The sequence below is a fragment of the Ailuropoda melanoleuca genome, chromosome 2 (assembly GCF_002007445.2).
Source record: "Ailuropoda melanoleuca isolate Jingjing chromosome 2, ASM200744v2, whole genome shotgun sequence".
Classification (NCBI taxonomy): domain Eukaryota; kingdom Metazoa; phylum Chordata; class Mammalia; order Carnivora; family Ursidae; genus Ailuropoda; species Ailuropoda melanoleuca.
In genome coordinates, this window is record NC_048219.1 from 173,870,237 (window position 1) to 173,888,297 (window position 18,061).

Below are 18,061 nucleotides of genomic sequence, written 5' to 3' on the forward strand. Positions count from 1 at the left end.
GGGGGGGGAGCATGCACAAGCAGGAGGAGCTGCAGAGGGAGGGGGAGAAGCAGGCTCTCCACTGAGCAGGGAGACAGATGCAAGGCTTGATCCCAGGATCCTGGAATCATGACCTAAAGCCATAGGCAGACGCTTAACTGACTGAGTCACCCAGGTGCCCCACTGTCTTCCACTTTTGCTGAAAACATAGAATTTGTATGGTTTCATTTGTTCTTTTGTTGATCTGTATAGTTTTTGGAGGATGTGTGGAGAGGCTTGGGTTGAGGCAGCTACCATTATCTTGGTTACCTCGAAGTTCCTTTACTATATGTTGTATTGGGTATGATTGTGAGAGGGTTGATGCCATTTTTATTCAAATTGAGCTATCATTAATTATTGTATTAACAGGTAGTTAATAGTTACTGAGCATATCTTAAGTGTTAAATCCTGTGTTGTGTTTAGTTTTACAAGTGTGAAGAGACTGACATGAACAGTATCCTGAGGGATTTGTATTCTAGCAAAGAGAGAAACAGAGATTTTCATATAATGTGGTAATTGCTCTTGTCTTACCACTTTCTACACTCCATTTAAAGGGTAAATATATGTATGTGTCTCATCCTCATATTCTAAAGAGATATCTTCTGCTGGCAAGTGGGAAACTCAAAAACTCCTTGTATAATTCAACAACAACATGATATAATCTTATAAAATTATTGGTTGGTACCTGCCACCAGTTGTTGGCACCAATCAAAAACAAAAGTACCAGGAAAAGGATGGTTGACTTTCATATGTCCAAATCTCCAAGTCCTTGTATTTCAATTAATTTGTAAATATCCACTGAGTACCTACTACTCCATGTAAGGCCCTATGTTGGTCTTCCGTGGACAAACAATAAAAAATAAATAAGACCAAATTACTGCTTTCCATGTAGCTGGTATTAATCAGTAAAGAAAAACACATGCAGAAATTATTCAGAAACAAGCCAAGACTTGAAATAAGTGCTATAATAATGCTGTATTTGAGGCATGGGCCAAAAGATATAGGCACAGGGCTATGTAAGAATGTTAGGTGTTAAATCACCATATTGTACACCTAAAACTAATGTCACATTGTGTATCAATTCTACTTCAATAAAAAAACTAAATAAATAGATAAATACCAGTTCCATCACAAAAGAAAATAAAAACGTTAGGTGTTAGGGGCTCATCTGGAACCTTAGAAGCAGGAAGGCATTTTCAGAAGCCTTGGGAAATGTTGCACTTGGGGAAAATGTTCATTCCTGTGCATATTTAAATTTTGCTTCAAATACAGTTAACAGGGGTGCCTGGGTGGCATAGAGGTTGAGCGTCTGCCTTCGGCTCAGGGCGTGATCCCGGCGTGATGGGATCGAGCCCCACATCATGTTCCTCTGCTATGAGCCTGACTCTTCCTCTCCCACTCCCCCTGCTTGTGTTCCCTCTCTCACTGGCTGTCTCTATCTCTGTCAAATAAATAAATTAAAAAAAATCTTAAAAAGAAATAAATACAGTTAACAGTCATGCTAGCCTCCCTGTGAGAATAAACTTTTCATTTTCAGAGTGAGCCAATGAATTCCGGGGACCACTACAGACAGGGTACAGGAATGAACAATAACACCGACTTCACTAGGCAAGCCTCTGAGTACTTCCAAGCTAGCAAGTCTACAGGACTTTTGACTGAATTGCATCCTGTAATTGTTGTACTTGTGAAAAAAAAAATGAAATGATGTTTTCTTTTCCTTTCTAAAAAGGGAGGCAGGTGCACAGAAGCCTAGAAGCTATAACTTATGTATATGTCAACTGAAGATTTATTTCTAGACAAAAAATAGCTGGTTTAGCAGCAAGAATTTTAACTGTTGAATCTGTTATGATTCTAGTTTTAATTAGTTGTTTATTGCTTATTTAAAACAGATTGATGATGTTGATTTGAAACAGTTTGTGATCATAACCAAATAGCTTATATAGGATTTTTCCTGATATTTTTCTTAGAAATTGTTCTGCCTGTCAGAGCACTATGTGTTTGCCTAATTGAAATAAGCCCACCCCAATCGTATTGCACATGTAAGGTAATATTGCTCAATTAGTTTGCATAATTTTACAACAGGAATTGGATTTATTTTCTGTATTAGCTTTCATAAACTGAATCGTAGCTCACAGTTTTATTTTTGAGTGTCTGAGATGTGTAGCACTCTGTTCCCATTAGTTAAGGAAGCTGTATGATAGGAAATTAATTTTAAGTATTGTCTGACCAGGGAGTTGATAGCAAGTGGCCAGAGGGCTGAAGCTGGGGCATATCCAGGTTCCCAGCACCTACCCATCTAGCCACTGCACACAGCTTTGAATGTTAAAAAGTACATTATTGATACTTTAAAATAATATGAAATTTGGATTTCTGGCTATTTTGAAAATTCAAGGTGTCTGGCAATGCTTGGCCTCAGTTCCTGAGCGGCATATTTCAACTGGAATGAAGAGATTTTTTTGTCCCACTTCATGTGGGCCACATTCTCCATATTAACAGTCTGTGCCTTCTGAATTTCCTTATACTTGCTCACTTTGCTGCCTAGTCATTGCAGGCATTTGAGCTTAAGTGAAAACATATTTAACCTCTTCTCAAATGCCCAAGTTGCCACACTTAAAGCTCTCTTAATTTTTATTGAATATATACAGTAATAGTGATAGCATAAAATATGTTCCAGACAGATCAGGTACAATTTTAAGAAATTTTTTGGATGTTTTAGCAAGACCCCAGGAGTCGTGGCCATGTGTGTTCATATCTAGAAAACAATGAAGAATGAAACCCCCCAAAGCATGCATCTAACTCTCTTTACTGCTCTGAAAATTACTCTTTACTGCATGACAAAGCTTATTCATTTTGTTACATAAATATTTATTGGTACATAATTAGCAAATACTAGATAAATAATAAAATTTTAGAAAGAGTAGAAAACAATCACATTAATTCCTTTTTGTTTCTCTTGGATTTAGTTATACATTGTCGACATATTCTGGTACATTGTGGTTTACTTCTGTATCTTATAAACTGGCAATTATATGTTTGCCAATATATAATTACTTTTGTAGTCAGGAAAATATCAATTACATATCTATTTGATCTTTGCTTGGTAGAGATAAAGATTTTACCAGTAACTTAACATGGCCCAATTATTATTATTATTTTTTATTGTTGTTGTTATAACAAACTTTAATGATGTCATATTCGGGAGAATACTGGTTAGAAACAGTACTGCTACATCTTAGTTTCACAGAGATGGACAGAGAGTCAAGAGTCTATGATGGGTTTTTCCCAACAAATTTAGAATCAGAGCAAGGAAAGATTTATGATCTTAAACTTTCAAGTGAGAACACTTTCTTTTCTATTCTTCAAAGCTTACTGTGTAGATCAAAGGTGAGAACAGTAGGTTGGGAGGAAAACTATATCACAAGAAGTTGATCTTTTCTAAAATTGTGCTTTTCTTTTTCTATTTTCCTTTATTATGTGTAGTAAGAGCAAAAGGTAAGGTAAACTGAGCCTCAATCTTCCACACTGCATCATAGAACATTAACCTTAAAATTCTTTGTGGTTATCATATGACATCCCTCTCCTTCCTTCTGCCTCCAACTGTCTACCAAATTAGGTTTATTAATAGCCTTAAAAGCTATGTTTTTATTAGCTTCTATTTGTTAGGATTAAGTCTTAAATGATAAATGTACTCTAACATTTAAATCTCTCTAAGCCTTAAGATCCCTTCCTCTATAGTATTCCATGGCAATTTTCACATGTCATTTTATTTATTGTAGGCCACCTTTGGGTCCATGTTTCAGCCAACCAACCAACCAAATGTTTAGAATTACTTCTCATCCACCAAACTGTAACGTTAAATTCAAATCTCCACTTAGTAGGCCCATATCAATAAATTTGGCCTGATACCACTCTATGTTGCACTACCATCTCACACCATTAATATCCATTCCCACACATATTCCCAGATTTCTGTTTTATATACGTTGGAAGCATTACATAGTTCTTTTAGAGTGTAGCTCACCTCCTCATGGGTCATGATTTATATATAACCTAGTTGGGCCTGCTGGGACTTGAGTTTAGCTTAGATTGAGAAGCAAAGAGGAGTGGTGGGCATGGGTCCTGAGGTGAACTTGGAGTATCTTGCAAGACAATTCCTTAGGGGGGGCCATTTCATTTTCCTCAGGCAAATCAGGGTTATTTGCCTCAAATGGGGGTTGAATGGCTGCTTCCCCTGGCAGAGAAACCTCAATAGAATTTAGGGGTTCAATGTTTTCACCTTCATCAGGATCTTCCCATATGTCCCCATGCTAATTTTCAGGATCCCATTCCTTCCCAGTCCATGCCCTCATTTTAACAATAGATGTCCTCTGAGATCAGGAATTCAATTTGTGTTGTAATTCGGCCTTTCACAGAATGAGATTCTGGGTTTAGTTTTCAGCAACCTCAGTCCTGCAGCTCTAGGAGATAAGAGTTTCTTTCAGGGTAGACCTAGAAATTTGCAGATCATTTAAACAATGCTCTAGCAGGGAATTTGAATCCCTGAGCTCATTCTTTTCTCTCTCCAATTCATCCAGCACAATTAGGAGCAATCAACCAATCTCATAGTACTCATTAGTTTGGCAAAAATGTTCTAAGTTATCAAATACATGGTCACTTAGAAACTGTCTCTTCTAAGTATTTCATTAGGAATATCCATTGGTGGTATTTTCTGTATCTCTGTTGCCACATCACACTATGAACTATCACTGCTATCTTTACTACTGGACATAGATTCATTCTTCTCTTCAAATCTAATCGGAATAGCAATTCCAGAAACCCCAGAACCAATTTAGAAAACTCACCCTTAAGATTATGTTTCTCTAGAACCGCTTTCAGTAACAAAATCTATATTAGTCAGTGTTCTCTGGAGAAAAGACAGAGTGGCCCACGTGGCCAGGATTATACCAGATAATGCTACCTTTTGGAGCAACGATGGATTCAGAATCCAAGCTGAGAGTATCAGATTCTCTTTTTCAAAGAACTGACATATTCTTAAAAGAAACAGAAGCTGAATCTGATTTATTAAGCTTGGAGGCTTAGGAGCTTGGAGAATCGAGAATTCACCATCAATATCATGGTGATCCAAAGCCAATCATAACCCAGTGTTTGGAGGAACAAAAATTATCAGCCTGTTAGAGATAGCTGGCAGACAAAAGAATAGATCAGATATATTGCTGAGAGTAAAAGAGGAAGAGAACAAGAAAAGACCTCTCAGTTCCTGTGCCAGCCGGGTGTACTTTTGGCCCCTGGGGCCTGTGCAATTCTCCCGATTCCTTGTATTGTGTTCCCTTTTACTTAGTATGATTGGGTTTCCGATCATTGCTCAGTTCACTTCCCTGCCTCTTCCCTGAATTGTTTTATGTAAGTTTTATTTATCTTCTAGAGAAGAACATACGTTTTAGAAGAGTTAGATCCTTTTTGTGAGAATTATAAGTACTCTGCCCTTAGAAGACTCTAAAAATGTCTCTCAGATTAAATACTAAAATATCTGCTTAAACTCTAATTTTTCTTGTTGCTACAATCTTTTCTTCCTACCGACTATACCATAAATTTGTTGGGTAAAAATCTTCCTTGAAACTCTGGTGAAATCTATGATCACTCCAGAAAAATCCATATTATACACATACACACATACATACACACTCACACACACACACACACACATAATTAAACACAGAATTTTGCATATGACTTCAGGGATTTTACAGACTTCAGGAAACTTAGTAATGAGCCCCAATAACCCAGGTTAGAAATCTCAATCTTTAAAGTATAATTATATTTCTATAAACACGTTGACATCAATATATTAATAATTCACTATGGGAACTTTCTATTTAATGGAATCCTATGGTGATTTGTGGATTAAAGAAAGCTTCCTGAAACACAGAGATGTTTAAAATTTTTTCTTCTCCAATTCTGAATTTTAAGGAATACAACATTTAATACCAATATTATAGAATTCTAAGCATGTGTCAGATTTAAATTGCTTCTATTTTTCTTGGTTATAAAACTGCCTCACCATATGTCTAATCCAGAGAATGTAGCTACATCCATCTTTCATATGAGAAAAAATTCCACTTATAAGGGAGGGTTTTTAAATTTAATATTAAATAATTAAAATCCATCCTCACATAGACATCTCAAATTAAGATTGTTTACATGCTCTTTAATTAAACGCAATTAAGAAGCTCTCAAAGCATTTAGGCCCAGAGGGAGCCTCGGTTGCGCTGATAGGATGACTCTTAACACACAGGAAGTTGCCGTGGTGTTTGTGCAGGAGTTTCCCTTTGGAAGACATGACAGGTACACTCGTTTTAGCCTCATGAGGAAACAGATGCTGAGAGTTCTCATTAGAGAAGGATGGATGAAATGTTCTGCCCACCAGTCCTGGACAGTAAGAAGGCTCCTCCTTTCTGCTCTTGTCCTTCCAAATCTTTTCTCATCCCAGCAGAAGCCGTCATGACATCTAAGGCAGACCACGTTGTTGTTTGCTCAAAACCCCTCAATGGCCCCGCAGCTCCCGGAGAGTGCCTACCGTGGCTGGCCAGGCCCTGGCACTGTGCGAACTCATGCTGCTCCTCCTTGCCTGCCCTCATCTCCGTCTAATCTTGCTCTGGCTCCCTTGGCTCCAGACACACACTTGCCCTCTCTTCCCAGAATGCTTCCTGGAGGTTCGTGTGTCTTGTTCCTTCATCTCTGTTCAATATGTGCTCGCTGCCCCCTTTTCAGTGGGTCCTTCGCTTATTACCTTCCTCATCCCTTTTGCCCCTTTTTCCTTGACCCTACATGCTGGCCTCCACGTCTCTGCTTTATTTTTGCTACATCACTGAATACCAGCTGACATATTTCATATTTTATTTAGTCAGTTTATTCTGGGTTTTTTTCCTGCTAAGATATAAATTCTTAATTGGCAAAGGTTGTGACTTTTTCTTTTGCTTTGTCTTTAGAACCTATAAAATGATACAAAGTAGGTACTCATGAAACATTTGTTGAGTGAATGAATTTTTGAATGAATGCATAAATGAATGAAAAAAGGGTTTAATGTGATTTTTTAATTAAATTGATTATAATTATGGTTTTGTTGAATTTTTATAAGTGATATTTTTTACTTTTGGAGGCCTTGGGCTTGTCTATGCCTGTTAACGGCAAGGCAAACCCACTTTTCACATGTACACTGATCAATTTAACATTGCTTTATTTAGTTGTGGTAGCAACTCCTTGGGCTAAAGCAGGAACTTCATGAAATTTGGTGACAGTAGCTGCTATAAACTGACAAATAAGATTGTTTGATATGACCCTCTGTTCACAACAGTGTGAATAAACCTTGTGGAGAAGCCAATCTATTTGAGTAAGTGATTAGGAATCTTAAGACCAAATGTAGAGTTTGAGAGTGACCTTGGAAAATAAAATAGGTTTTGGGTCAGTCTTATCATTTTTTTGGATCTGATCAGTAATCACTAAAAGCTCAAACTGAGGGGCACCTGTATAGCTCAGTCGGTTAAGCATCCAGCTCTTGATATCTGCCCAGATCATGATCTCAGGGTCCTGAGATCAAGCCCCATGTCTGGCTCTGCACTGAGTGTGGAACCTACTTGAGATTCTTTCTCTCTCTCCCACTGCCGCTCCCCCCTTTAAACACACACACTCTCTCTCTTAAAAAAAATTAAAAAAAAATTTTTTTAGAAAGCTGCAACAGAAAGTGGATGAGCGGCGCCTGGGTGGCACAGCGGTTAAGCGTCTGCCTTTGGCTCAGGGCGTGATCCCAGCGTTGTGGGATCGAGCCCCACATCAGGCTCCTCTACTATGAGCCTGCTTCTTCCTCTCCCACTCCCCCTGCTTGTGTTCCCTCTCTCGCTGGCTGTCTCTATCTCTGTTGAATAAATAAATAAAATCTTTAAAAAACAAAAAAAAAGAAGTGGATGAGCTAGAAAGTAAAAGTAACTAAAAATTTCATGTTTAACAAAATTCTCAAGAGACTTAAATAAGGAAGAGCTGCAATATATTCTGGTTTCTGGGTGATGGGTTCTTCAATAGAAGAGAGGCTCTAGCTTTGTTGTTAGGAATTGTTTTGTGTTGGAACAGTGTAAGAGGAAAAAGATGAACAAGCTTTCAGAAACAGATCTTATGCTATAAAAATTACTCTTGGCTAATCCTTTTCCTTAAGTACTGCAAAACCCCAAAGGGATCAGGGCTCTAACTTTGAACCATAGCATGATGTATAGAAAACACGTTCATCTTTTTTTTTTTTTTAGGGTCCAAAATACCAGGCACCTAGAAATGGGTTGTATTCATAGGGATTCTTTGGGTTATAATGATTCTGTTTTTATAACCAGAAACTTGGAACATGAGGTCTGGCAAGAATATTGGAAGTTACAGCTGTGTGTTGTTAAGAGCTATGAAACATAAACCACTCCTCCAGCAGGAGCTGTCAATAGGCTGTCTTTCCTCCCCTGGTGGGTTTGCCAGATTGGGTCATTCTGCAGTTTTGTTAAGGGACTGCGTTAAGTCAAAGTCAAATGGATATCTCTAGAGTGGCCACTGCTGCAGCTAATTTTGCTAAAAGAAGGCAAGGAATTTAGTAGTTACTACTTGGGTAATTCGGGCAACCTCAGGGTGAGTCAAATGACCTTGTGCAATTTAATGTAAGATGCAGTGAGAAGAGTGATTTGCTTAGTTTGAATTGGGCTACTGTGATGTATTTAATTTCTCTGTTCAGTTTTACCGCCCACGGATTTGTGAGGCTATATCACAGTCGTAATCTGTTGGTGATTATTCATATAAATGAGTTTATAGATCCAGCAAGGACAAGCTTTATATTTGTTTTCTATGAGCAAATATTATCAAAATTACTGGCATATAAAAGAATCTGGATCCATGGTTAAACTGGTGAGATGTTAAATTCTCTTTCCATTTTGTAAAATACAAATGACAGATTATTAGGTCACTTAAATAAAGTGAATGTACTGATTTGTCAACACTTTTCACCAGTCAGAATACTTAACAATAATTACAGGATGTTCCAAATTTTAAATGACTATGAAAGAGAAATAGTTCTTTTACTAATGAAAAGTGGTGGGTGTTTTTTTTTTTTTTTTTGAATATTCAGCTCGTTTGAATCTACTTTCCCACGTAGTGGTACGTTTCATCTGAATATTTAGTTTGTGCGTTCATGTATTTCTCCAAATTTTTACCACACTAGCTGTCCTCTTGGCATTGCAGGCAAGCATTACCTGCCATTAAATAAATCAACTCTAGTTGGTATTCATTTCAGATTTACCGTTGCCCATAGGAGAGTAGCTTAGAGAGAAAGTAAGCACCTGCAATTGAAAACATCTGTCCTTGAAACTTTAGTTTTGAGGCTTATAGCTGGAGCCACTTCTTTCTTTTTCTTGCATTTTAATATATATGGTGTAGCTTTTCTGATTGTGTCCTGGTTTCACCTTTTCTGCAGGGTGCTGACTTTCTCTTTTTAAGGTGCTTCCTCCCGCACATCTCAAAGAGAGAATTTCAAGAATGCTTTGTAGCCTGTATTTTCCCCATATACTCCAAACCTGTGCAAATATGTTTAAGCATTTTTTGCATAATATAATAATAGCCCGACAGAAATTTCACTTTTTATGAAACTTAGTAAGTAAGAAGAGAACTGTGAGCCAAGAATTCTCAAAGGAAGTAGACAGGTTTTCTTATAGGAGATGCAGCATGACATAATGTACACAAGCTTGGATGTCATTTATTTATCGTGAACTTGTGAGCAAATAATGAAGATTTCATATTTACCATTTTTATCAAGTATTATTACTTTACTTGGAATTTACTATATATCTGAACTGTATATTATTACGCATACACATTTGAAGCTCTGAAAATTACAGGTTAATAAAATTATTTATTCCCAAAAAACACCGTTTGAGAACTCTGGTAGTGAATCTATAAATTTTCAACATTTCTAGGTGGCCCAGGTAAAGTTTAGAGCATGAGGACAACCTGCATGCTGTTATACGAGGAATACTTTGAAGAACAAAGTTTCATCATGCTGTTTTTGCAGGGATGGAGGGTAAGTGCCAGGTGTCAGAAATGAGTCTTTCCTAAAGGAATCATCAGGTTGTGTTTTTGTAAGATGGTTGATGTTGTACCAGTTTATAAATTACCTCAAATTATTCCAACGTAAGACCTAAGAGTCAAATGATAGGAATCAAACACCATGTAACAAACCCGACTTATTTGGGAACTAACTTTGTGGCATTTTTTTCTAGCATCTCTCCTTTGTAAAATGAAGCAAGGACTCAGAAGACAAGCTGTTAAAAAGACATTTTCTCAAATACTGAGTACACACTTTGCCTGGGAACCACAGTAGCTGCGGCCCCAGCTGACAGACACCAGTGGCCTATGCAATGGGAACAAAGGCTGGAAATGTCGCTCATGGTAGGAATCTTCTGATCATCATTAGGAGTTTTTTGTTTGTTTCTTTGTTTATCAAACACATTGTGTACTGACACTGTGCAGGGACTCAACCCATTGTAGGATGATAAAAAGTCCCTCACACAGTGATGCTAACAGTAACTCCTCCAGATTCGCTGAAATGTATATTTTCTTCAACCCTCTTAAAGCAACATTTATTACCACGTGTTGGGTTGTGATAGGAACTGAAGGACAGCAGAAGATGACTACAGGAATTCAGGAGATGCCATTCCCAAATATGCCACTTCGGCATACAGATGATTTTGAGCTGTAGGCACTTGAAACACAGCAAATGCAGGGAGAAGCTTTCTCCGAACTCCCCCTATCTGCCTAAAGACACATCCTCCAAAAAGAACTCAACTGTCTCCTCTCCAGGAGTTTCAGCAAATAGGGAAGATTGACTTTTGTCACAGGAAAGGAAAATAGAAGTCGACAGCACTTCCAGACACACTCTGTCACCAACACTCTCACCTCCCATCTATTCTTCAAAAGGCCCGTTCAATTTTTCCTAAAACTCATGTACCCTGAAGAGACTTAACGTTTCCCTATTAAGGCCTCTTTCCCTTTTCCTAGTATGGTATGTAAGCCTGAATTCTAAAATCACCTCGTTAGGTCACTCATGTTTCCTCGGGCATCTCCCATGTATACATGAGGTACACATGTTAATAAACTTCTGTTTTTCTTTTGTTAATATGGGTTTTATTGCAGGGGTCTTAGCCAAGAGCTGAGAAGGGTAGAGGGAAAATTATTTTTCCTCCTCTATGGAACAGAGATCAAAGACATGGGAAAACATGCAAATATTACACAATATGGTGTAGCCAGAGCTATAATAAAAAGGAACTTATGAAAGGCATCTGGTCCCCACAGTGTTTTCTGGGAAAGGATGGGAGTAGGGAAGTCTTCTTAAGAAAGGTGCTTCTGAGGGGCGCCTGGGTGCCTCAGTAGGTTAAGCATCCAACTCTTGATTTCAGCTCAGGTCATGATCTCAGGATTGTGAGATCGAGCCCTATGTTGGGCAACATGCTGGGTGTGGAGCCTACTTAAGATCCTCCCTCTTTCCCTCTCCTCCTGCCCCTCCCCCCACTCTCTCCCTCTTAAAAAAAAAGGTGCTTCTGAAAGTATTTTGGGACAATGGGACTCATTTGTCAGGTGATTCAAACAAGGGGAGATTAATGTCACGGGTGTATATTAGGGAAACTGAAAATCATTTTGATATAATTTATTGTGAATGGGGAAAATGTAATCAAAATTTAAAAGAAATAATCCCCAAAGAGGACAAATTTGATTATAAGAAACATGAATAGTTTGAAGACAAATGCAATGAAAATTTTTTGTTGCTATGTGATAGCGTAGGAAAATGAAGCTCCCTGGGATCTTTATATTATTAAAGTGGAAATTGAGATGAGTTATTACCAGAATAAGTGTGGTTCATCTTCTGAAAGTAAGGAGCAGATGAAGTGGTGATTTGAAAGGAGCATCCACCCTATACTAAAAGGTGATAAAGCAGGGGTGAAAGATTGTCTGTCTCTAGTTGGGGAGTGGTTTGTCTTGTCTCAGTGTCTAAAATGGGAAGGAAAATGTACTCTTTTTTTTGTTTTTTTTAAAGATTTTATTTATTCATTTGACAGAGAGACAGCCAGCGAGAGAGGGAACACAAGCAGGGGGAGTGGGGGAGGAAGAAGCAGGCTCCCAGCAGAGGAGCTTGATGTGGGGCTCGATCCCAGTACGCCAGAATCACGCCCTGAGCCGAAGGCAGATGCTTAAGGACTGCGCTACCCAGGCGCCCCAGGAAAGTGTACTCTTAAGTGAAGTCAACCTAAGACATCCACAGAAATTAACCCCGCCTTTTTTTTTTCTTCATGGATGAGTGGTCTTTGTTTCTTACTAACCAGTGGGTATTAGTAACACCAGAGTTTATTAATACTTCTCAGCTTATTTTAGAAATACTGAAATTTTTTTAAATTTGCATTTTAAGCGTATTTAAAAGGCATCACATCTGTAATTGTTTCTTGCTGCAATGAAAAGAGCTGACAGCTGGCTCCTCTGAGCTGAGAGTCAGCTGCCTTTTCTTCTCAGTAAGTGTAGAACCAAAGATAGGGATTACTTTTATAAATATGTAATTATAATTTTTTTTCAGATTCTGATTAATAATTCATCTGCAATTCCTATAACATTATGTTATGAATGTTAAACAACTGGATGAGTCAAAATTTGATATTTAAGGAGATTAAGGGGAATATTGTGCATGTATTTTAGTTTCCGTAGCTGCCTTGTAGAATATTAGTAGAGTATAATTTAAAATAAATTTGTTTCTCTTTCTGAAGCCACATATCCGTATGTTTTACTCAAGAAAGGTCATTATTATCAGTGGCTTTTAATACTCGTATGGACTACCTTATATGGCTCTGCTCCAAAACAGTGATGTTGTTTTCTACCAGAAAGCAAAATGAGGTAGAATGTATTCTTTCCTCTCCCCCCAACTTTTTTTTAACACAGAATTTGAAGTCTACTTAAAAAAAAAAAAAAGGTCTATAGTATAACATAGCAAAAGTTGGAATATTTTAATTCAAGTCCTACTCTGGTCTCTTAAAAGTTGGGCAAATTTGGGTAAAAAAATGATTTAATATCTCCTTGTCTTACCTGTAAATAGGAATAATAAAAGTCTTCCCCTACAGGGTTGTTATAAAAATGAAACAAGACAATGTCTACAAAGTGCCAAGTACAGTATCTAGTGCATAATAGGAATAAACCTGTGGAACCTTAGCTATTTTTCCTTTTATTGAGGTAAGGGTGCAATGGAGTAAAAGTGTGTATGTGCGTGTAACATGCAAACATGCTCAACGGTGACTAAGTAGGAGCGGGATTGGCTACATGATTTGTGGGGCCCAGGGCAAAGATAAATATGGGTTTTCTCATTCAAGTGTTACTAAGAATTTGAAATTAGCAACAAAAGAGCCTTAAACTAAGCATGGGACCCTGCCCAGCCTGTGGCCTATGTGACCACCCAGGTGGCATGTCCATTAAGCTGGCCCAAAGAGGAACAATAGAAAGAATGAGGACCTATTTTTATTAAAGATTTTATTTATTTATTTGACAGAGAGAGAAAGAGAGAGAACACTAGCAGGGGGAGCAGCAGAGGGAGAGGGAGAAGCAGGCTCCCTGAGCAGGGAGCCCAATGCAGGGTGATCCCAGGACCCTGGGATCATGACCTGAGCTGAAAGCAGACGCTTAACGGACTGAGCCACCCAGGCACCCCATGAAGACCTATTTTGAATAAAAAGCCAGAACAATACAATTATTTGAGTGTTGTTATAAAAATAAAGAATACTTGAAAGTTGCCTTTGTTGTGTTTCTGAATCAATTATTGCCTTAAGTGATTTTTAGGGAAAAATGAAAACAAATGTAGGGGCACCCATAATACATAGAAATCATAAAGTAAACATGATGATCATTTTATGANGTACATAGAAATCATAAAGTAAACGTGATGATCATTTTATGATAATACAGCCTTTTTAGAATTTGTCTATATATTAGGGCCCCAATTTTTAGTCAGAACCTGTTTGTTTTTTGTTTTTTGTTTTTAAACCTTCCTATAGCTTTCCCCCGTTGCATGAAGAATAGAATCGAGACTTCTTACTAGGGCTTACAAGAGTTACTAGTAAAGGTCGAACCAGCTGCTATAACAAAACCGACCCTCGAGTAGTTAACACAGTGAAAGTTTTCAGGTGATCATGAGCTTTTTATTTATTTATTTATTTATTTATTTATTTGTTTGTTTGTTTTTTAAGAGAAAGAGAGATAGCAGGAGTGGGGTGGGGGGAGGGATAGAGGGAGAAAGAGAGAGAGAGAGTCTTAAGCAGGCTCCACGCCCAGTGCCAAGCCTGACACTGGGCTCCATCTCATGACCCTGAGATCATAACCTGAGCTGAAATAAAAAGTCAGATACTTAACCAACTGAGCCACGCAGGTGCCCCAATCATAAGCTTTTTAAAAGGAGTGCCACTAAAAAAAAATTGTCATTTATCTGTTTCTCACTAAATTTACCAATCCACAGTTTGAGAAACAAAGGGGCCTCTTCTGAAAATTACTGGTATATCTCAGCCAATCAAAGCTTCGGTCATTTATTTATTTTACTAATTCTGGCCTCTGCTTTGCTCAGACAATTTCCCAGCTTTGTGCATCGGTAGAGAATGAGATTTATTTGCTTAGCTAATTTCAAATATGATATGATCTAGAAGTGTGTGGCATCGCAGCAGAACTGGCTGTAGCAGTTCCAGATGGTCAATCTTTATACCACATTGTCCAGAAAAAGAGTAAGAGCTTCTTCAGGATCAAGAAAGATGCTTTCTCCACAATGTCTCTGTAGATTTATTGAGCCATATAGATCATGTTCCCATTTCTGAACCACTCACTGTGGTTGGGGATGTGCAGTTTGGCTCATTGAACCAGAACTTTCCAGGAAGCACCCCGTGAAACATGCGGGCTACTTGGAGGTGCCATAGATACTCGACAAGCTGACAAGACAGTGGGAGTAAAAAAGTCAACATACTTCTAGTATTTGCAGGAGCAACTGGAAGATGTGGAACAGGTCAGTGATGAGTAAATCGAGGAACAAGTCAAGGAATTAAAAGCAAGCATGTTGGAAGCTTTCTTATGTAACAAAGTGGAAATGGAAATACCAGTTATGACCCAAGTACATTTTCGAGAGTGTCAGTGAACCAGCATCTTAAGTTTCCCAAAATAAAAAGGAGTGATTCTCATCCCCGCACTCACTGGAGCCTGTGGATTACTGTGAGAAGGGAGTGGACGCGGGTGGCGTGTCAGATGGAACGGGATTTTAAGGGGCTTGGAGGAACAAGAACACCTCCCTCACCTCAAAGACAGTCATGTGGAGAACGTGGAAGGGAAGACCACTTAGAGGCAGTGTCCTTAAGGCAGAGCCAGGTTTCTGTTCAGCAAGTAAGGGGAGATCCAGAGAAACATCTGAATAGAGGCATTTGCGTATGAAGAGGCAGAGTTTCAGGGGTCTGTGTGGATGCCTACCCTGTCTTTACTCAGGGTCTACTCTAGTCTATTAATTCTCTCACTACCTAGGAGCCCAATGCATGCTTGTCCCCCCAAACACACACACACACGCGCGCCCACACACACACACGCACACACGCATCCTTCGTGCTTCTGTGTATGTTTAGCCGCAGGGCGCGTGGCTCAGGGGACTGCCCTCTGCACCTGCTCAACCACGGCTACATTATGGACAGTGTCACACCGTGTTGGATTCAGTCCTGCACCAAAGCCAAGGCTTTCCTAAGATGTGGTTTTCCCTGGTGGGTGTGCAGAACGGTGGGGTCCCATCCCAGTTTCTGTATTTGGATTCTCCCAACCCCACGTGTGCTGTATCTACCCCTTAGCATTTCATCCGCTACCACCTCCCCTCTCTATACTCTAACTGAAGAAAGTGAAAACAGTTCTCACCCCTTCACCTGGCCATTCTTTTCCTCCCTGGATCTACCACCCTTTCCTCTAAAACATAGATAGCCACTCTCCCCAAAGTAAGTTTTTTCCCCCCTAGTTTTTATTCCTTTGAGGGGGATGACCGTACTAGAGCTTTCTTCTTTCCTCTTTCAGGCGCTAGTCTCCCGGCCTGCCCCTAGTGATACAAAGCTTAAGCAGAAGAGAAAAATCTGTATTAAAAAGAGGTAAGATGGGGGCACCTGGGTGGCTCAGTCGTTAAGCATCTGCCTTTGGCTCAGGGCGTGATCCCGGCATTCTGGGATCGAGCCCCACATCAGCCTCCTCTGCTGGGAGCCTGCTTCTTCCTCTCCCACTCCCGCTGCTTGTCTCTCTCTCACTGGCTGTCTCTGTGTCAAATAAATAAATAAAATCTTTAAAAAAAAAAAAGAGGTAAGATGTACCTGGAAATTTTCAAAATAGCATCCCCATCACAAAACTTTCTAGAAGGCACATCGACATGTAATGCTTGCTTTCATTAAAGTTGATCTGGAAGTAGCTGTATGAGACAATATTATTAGCTGTATTTCTATACCTAAAGTATATAAAAATAGTTTTCACCCAAATGGGTCAGTTCTCCTGGCCCATCTTCCCTGTATTTTGCATTAGTCAGATTTTCTAGCACCTATTTATTACTTCCCTTTCTCTCTTTAATTGTCTTTTTATGGTCTATGAATAAGGATTTTACTACTATAGTGGTTCTCTGACTTTTTATCTGAATAAATAAGCCAAGTAACTTATTATCTAAAAATAGGAGAAGAAAACAAACAGACTTGGGAATCGAGTTACATTCTGATTCTTTGATACTAACTTTCTGGTTAATTTTGCATCAATCCCCTTATTGGTCAGCCGGAGAAATGGTTACTCTGTGTCTCCTGCCATGTGCCCACTCTCTGAGCCCCCTCCCTCCTGGAGCTCTTGTTTCCCTTACTGGTAAATGGAAAAGGTTAATCAAGATAATCTCTAGGGTCCATTTCAGCTCTTAAGCCTACAAGCTGGATAATGTTTACCTTACATTTTTTTTTTCTCTAAATGTTTATAGCTGTGAGTTCATAAAATTAATTTATTGCTGATATAAAGGCCACAGACTTCTTTACATATAAATATGTGAACAAGCATGTTTTTGCTTTTATTTTTTTTCCCTTTCCCTCCTTAATTCTGTGGGAAGAATTCCTTCATAGCTCCCCTTCTCCTTCTTCTACGGGAAATTTAGACGCATCGAGTCTTCAATGAATATTTGTTAATTACGGGCCATTGATCTGCTTCTCTGAGATAAGGGAAAAAGGTGAAACCTTTTTTTTCCTGTTGGTTTTTCCTGTTGGTTGCCTGTTGAAAGAGTGTGCTGAGGGAAGCTAGAGGCAGCTGCCCTTTCTGAGCCAGGCTGGAAGCCTTCAAATGCTACTCTCTGAGCTGCACACTGGGGACTAGCTCCACTTCTTAAAGATTCATTTACCTGCAAGACTGGAAAATGCCAATATTCTAAAGGTTAATAGGCTGACGTGACTTATGAAAACTGTCCTTGCACCATGGTAAAGAAGGAACACTGAACAAAACGTACTGTACTGTGGGGGGGGGGTCCCTAAACTGGGCTCTCAGACCAAGTGGTACCCAGAGAAAAGAAAAACTGTCAAGACTGGGATTTGCCACAGGACATTCATGACTCATTCCTGGTGATTCAATAGCATCTAGTGGTTTGCTGCAGGGTTTTCTTTAATGATATGTAAATGACGGTTATACTCGGATTCCCTCCAGGGTCCTGGGGGTCATCCGCATTAAGGACTCCCATTCTGGTGGCGGGTAATATGGTCAAGAAATGACAAAGCAGGTGGCTTCTTTCCCCTAAGGGATGTCCCAGAAGACTTTCTTCCAGATCATTAGGGGAAACCCCAGGGTCAGGATTCTCTGAGAGTGGGTGGGATTCCTGAGAGTGCTAGAGCAGCCTTCTGGGCTCCTGGCTGAATTCTGCTATCTGCTCGACAGAAGCTGAGCCACCTTGATGGTGATTATCGGATGACAATTTCACAGGCTGTCAGTG

The 18,061-nt window shown here is 39.2% G+C and overlaps 1 long non-coding RNA gene across 1 annotated transcript; it reads left to right on the plus strand.

Moving 5' to 3' along the window:
• Positions 1-8,556: 8,556 nt before the first annotated feature.
• On the plus strand, positions 8,557-10,468 carry LOC117796585. Its single transcript, XR_004621153.1, has 3 exons — positions 8,557-8,670; positions 10,008-10,111; positions 10,311-10,468. It is a non-coding gene; the product is annotated as an uncharacterized LOC117796585 (long non-coding RNA).
• The last annotated feature ends 7,593 nt before the right edge of the window (positions 10,469-18,061 follow it).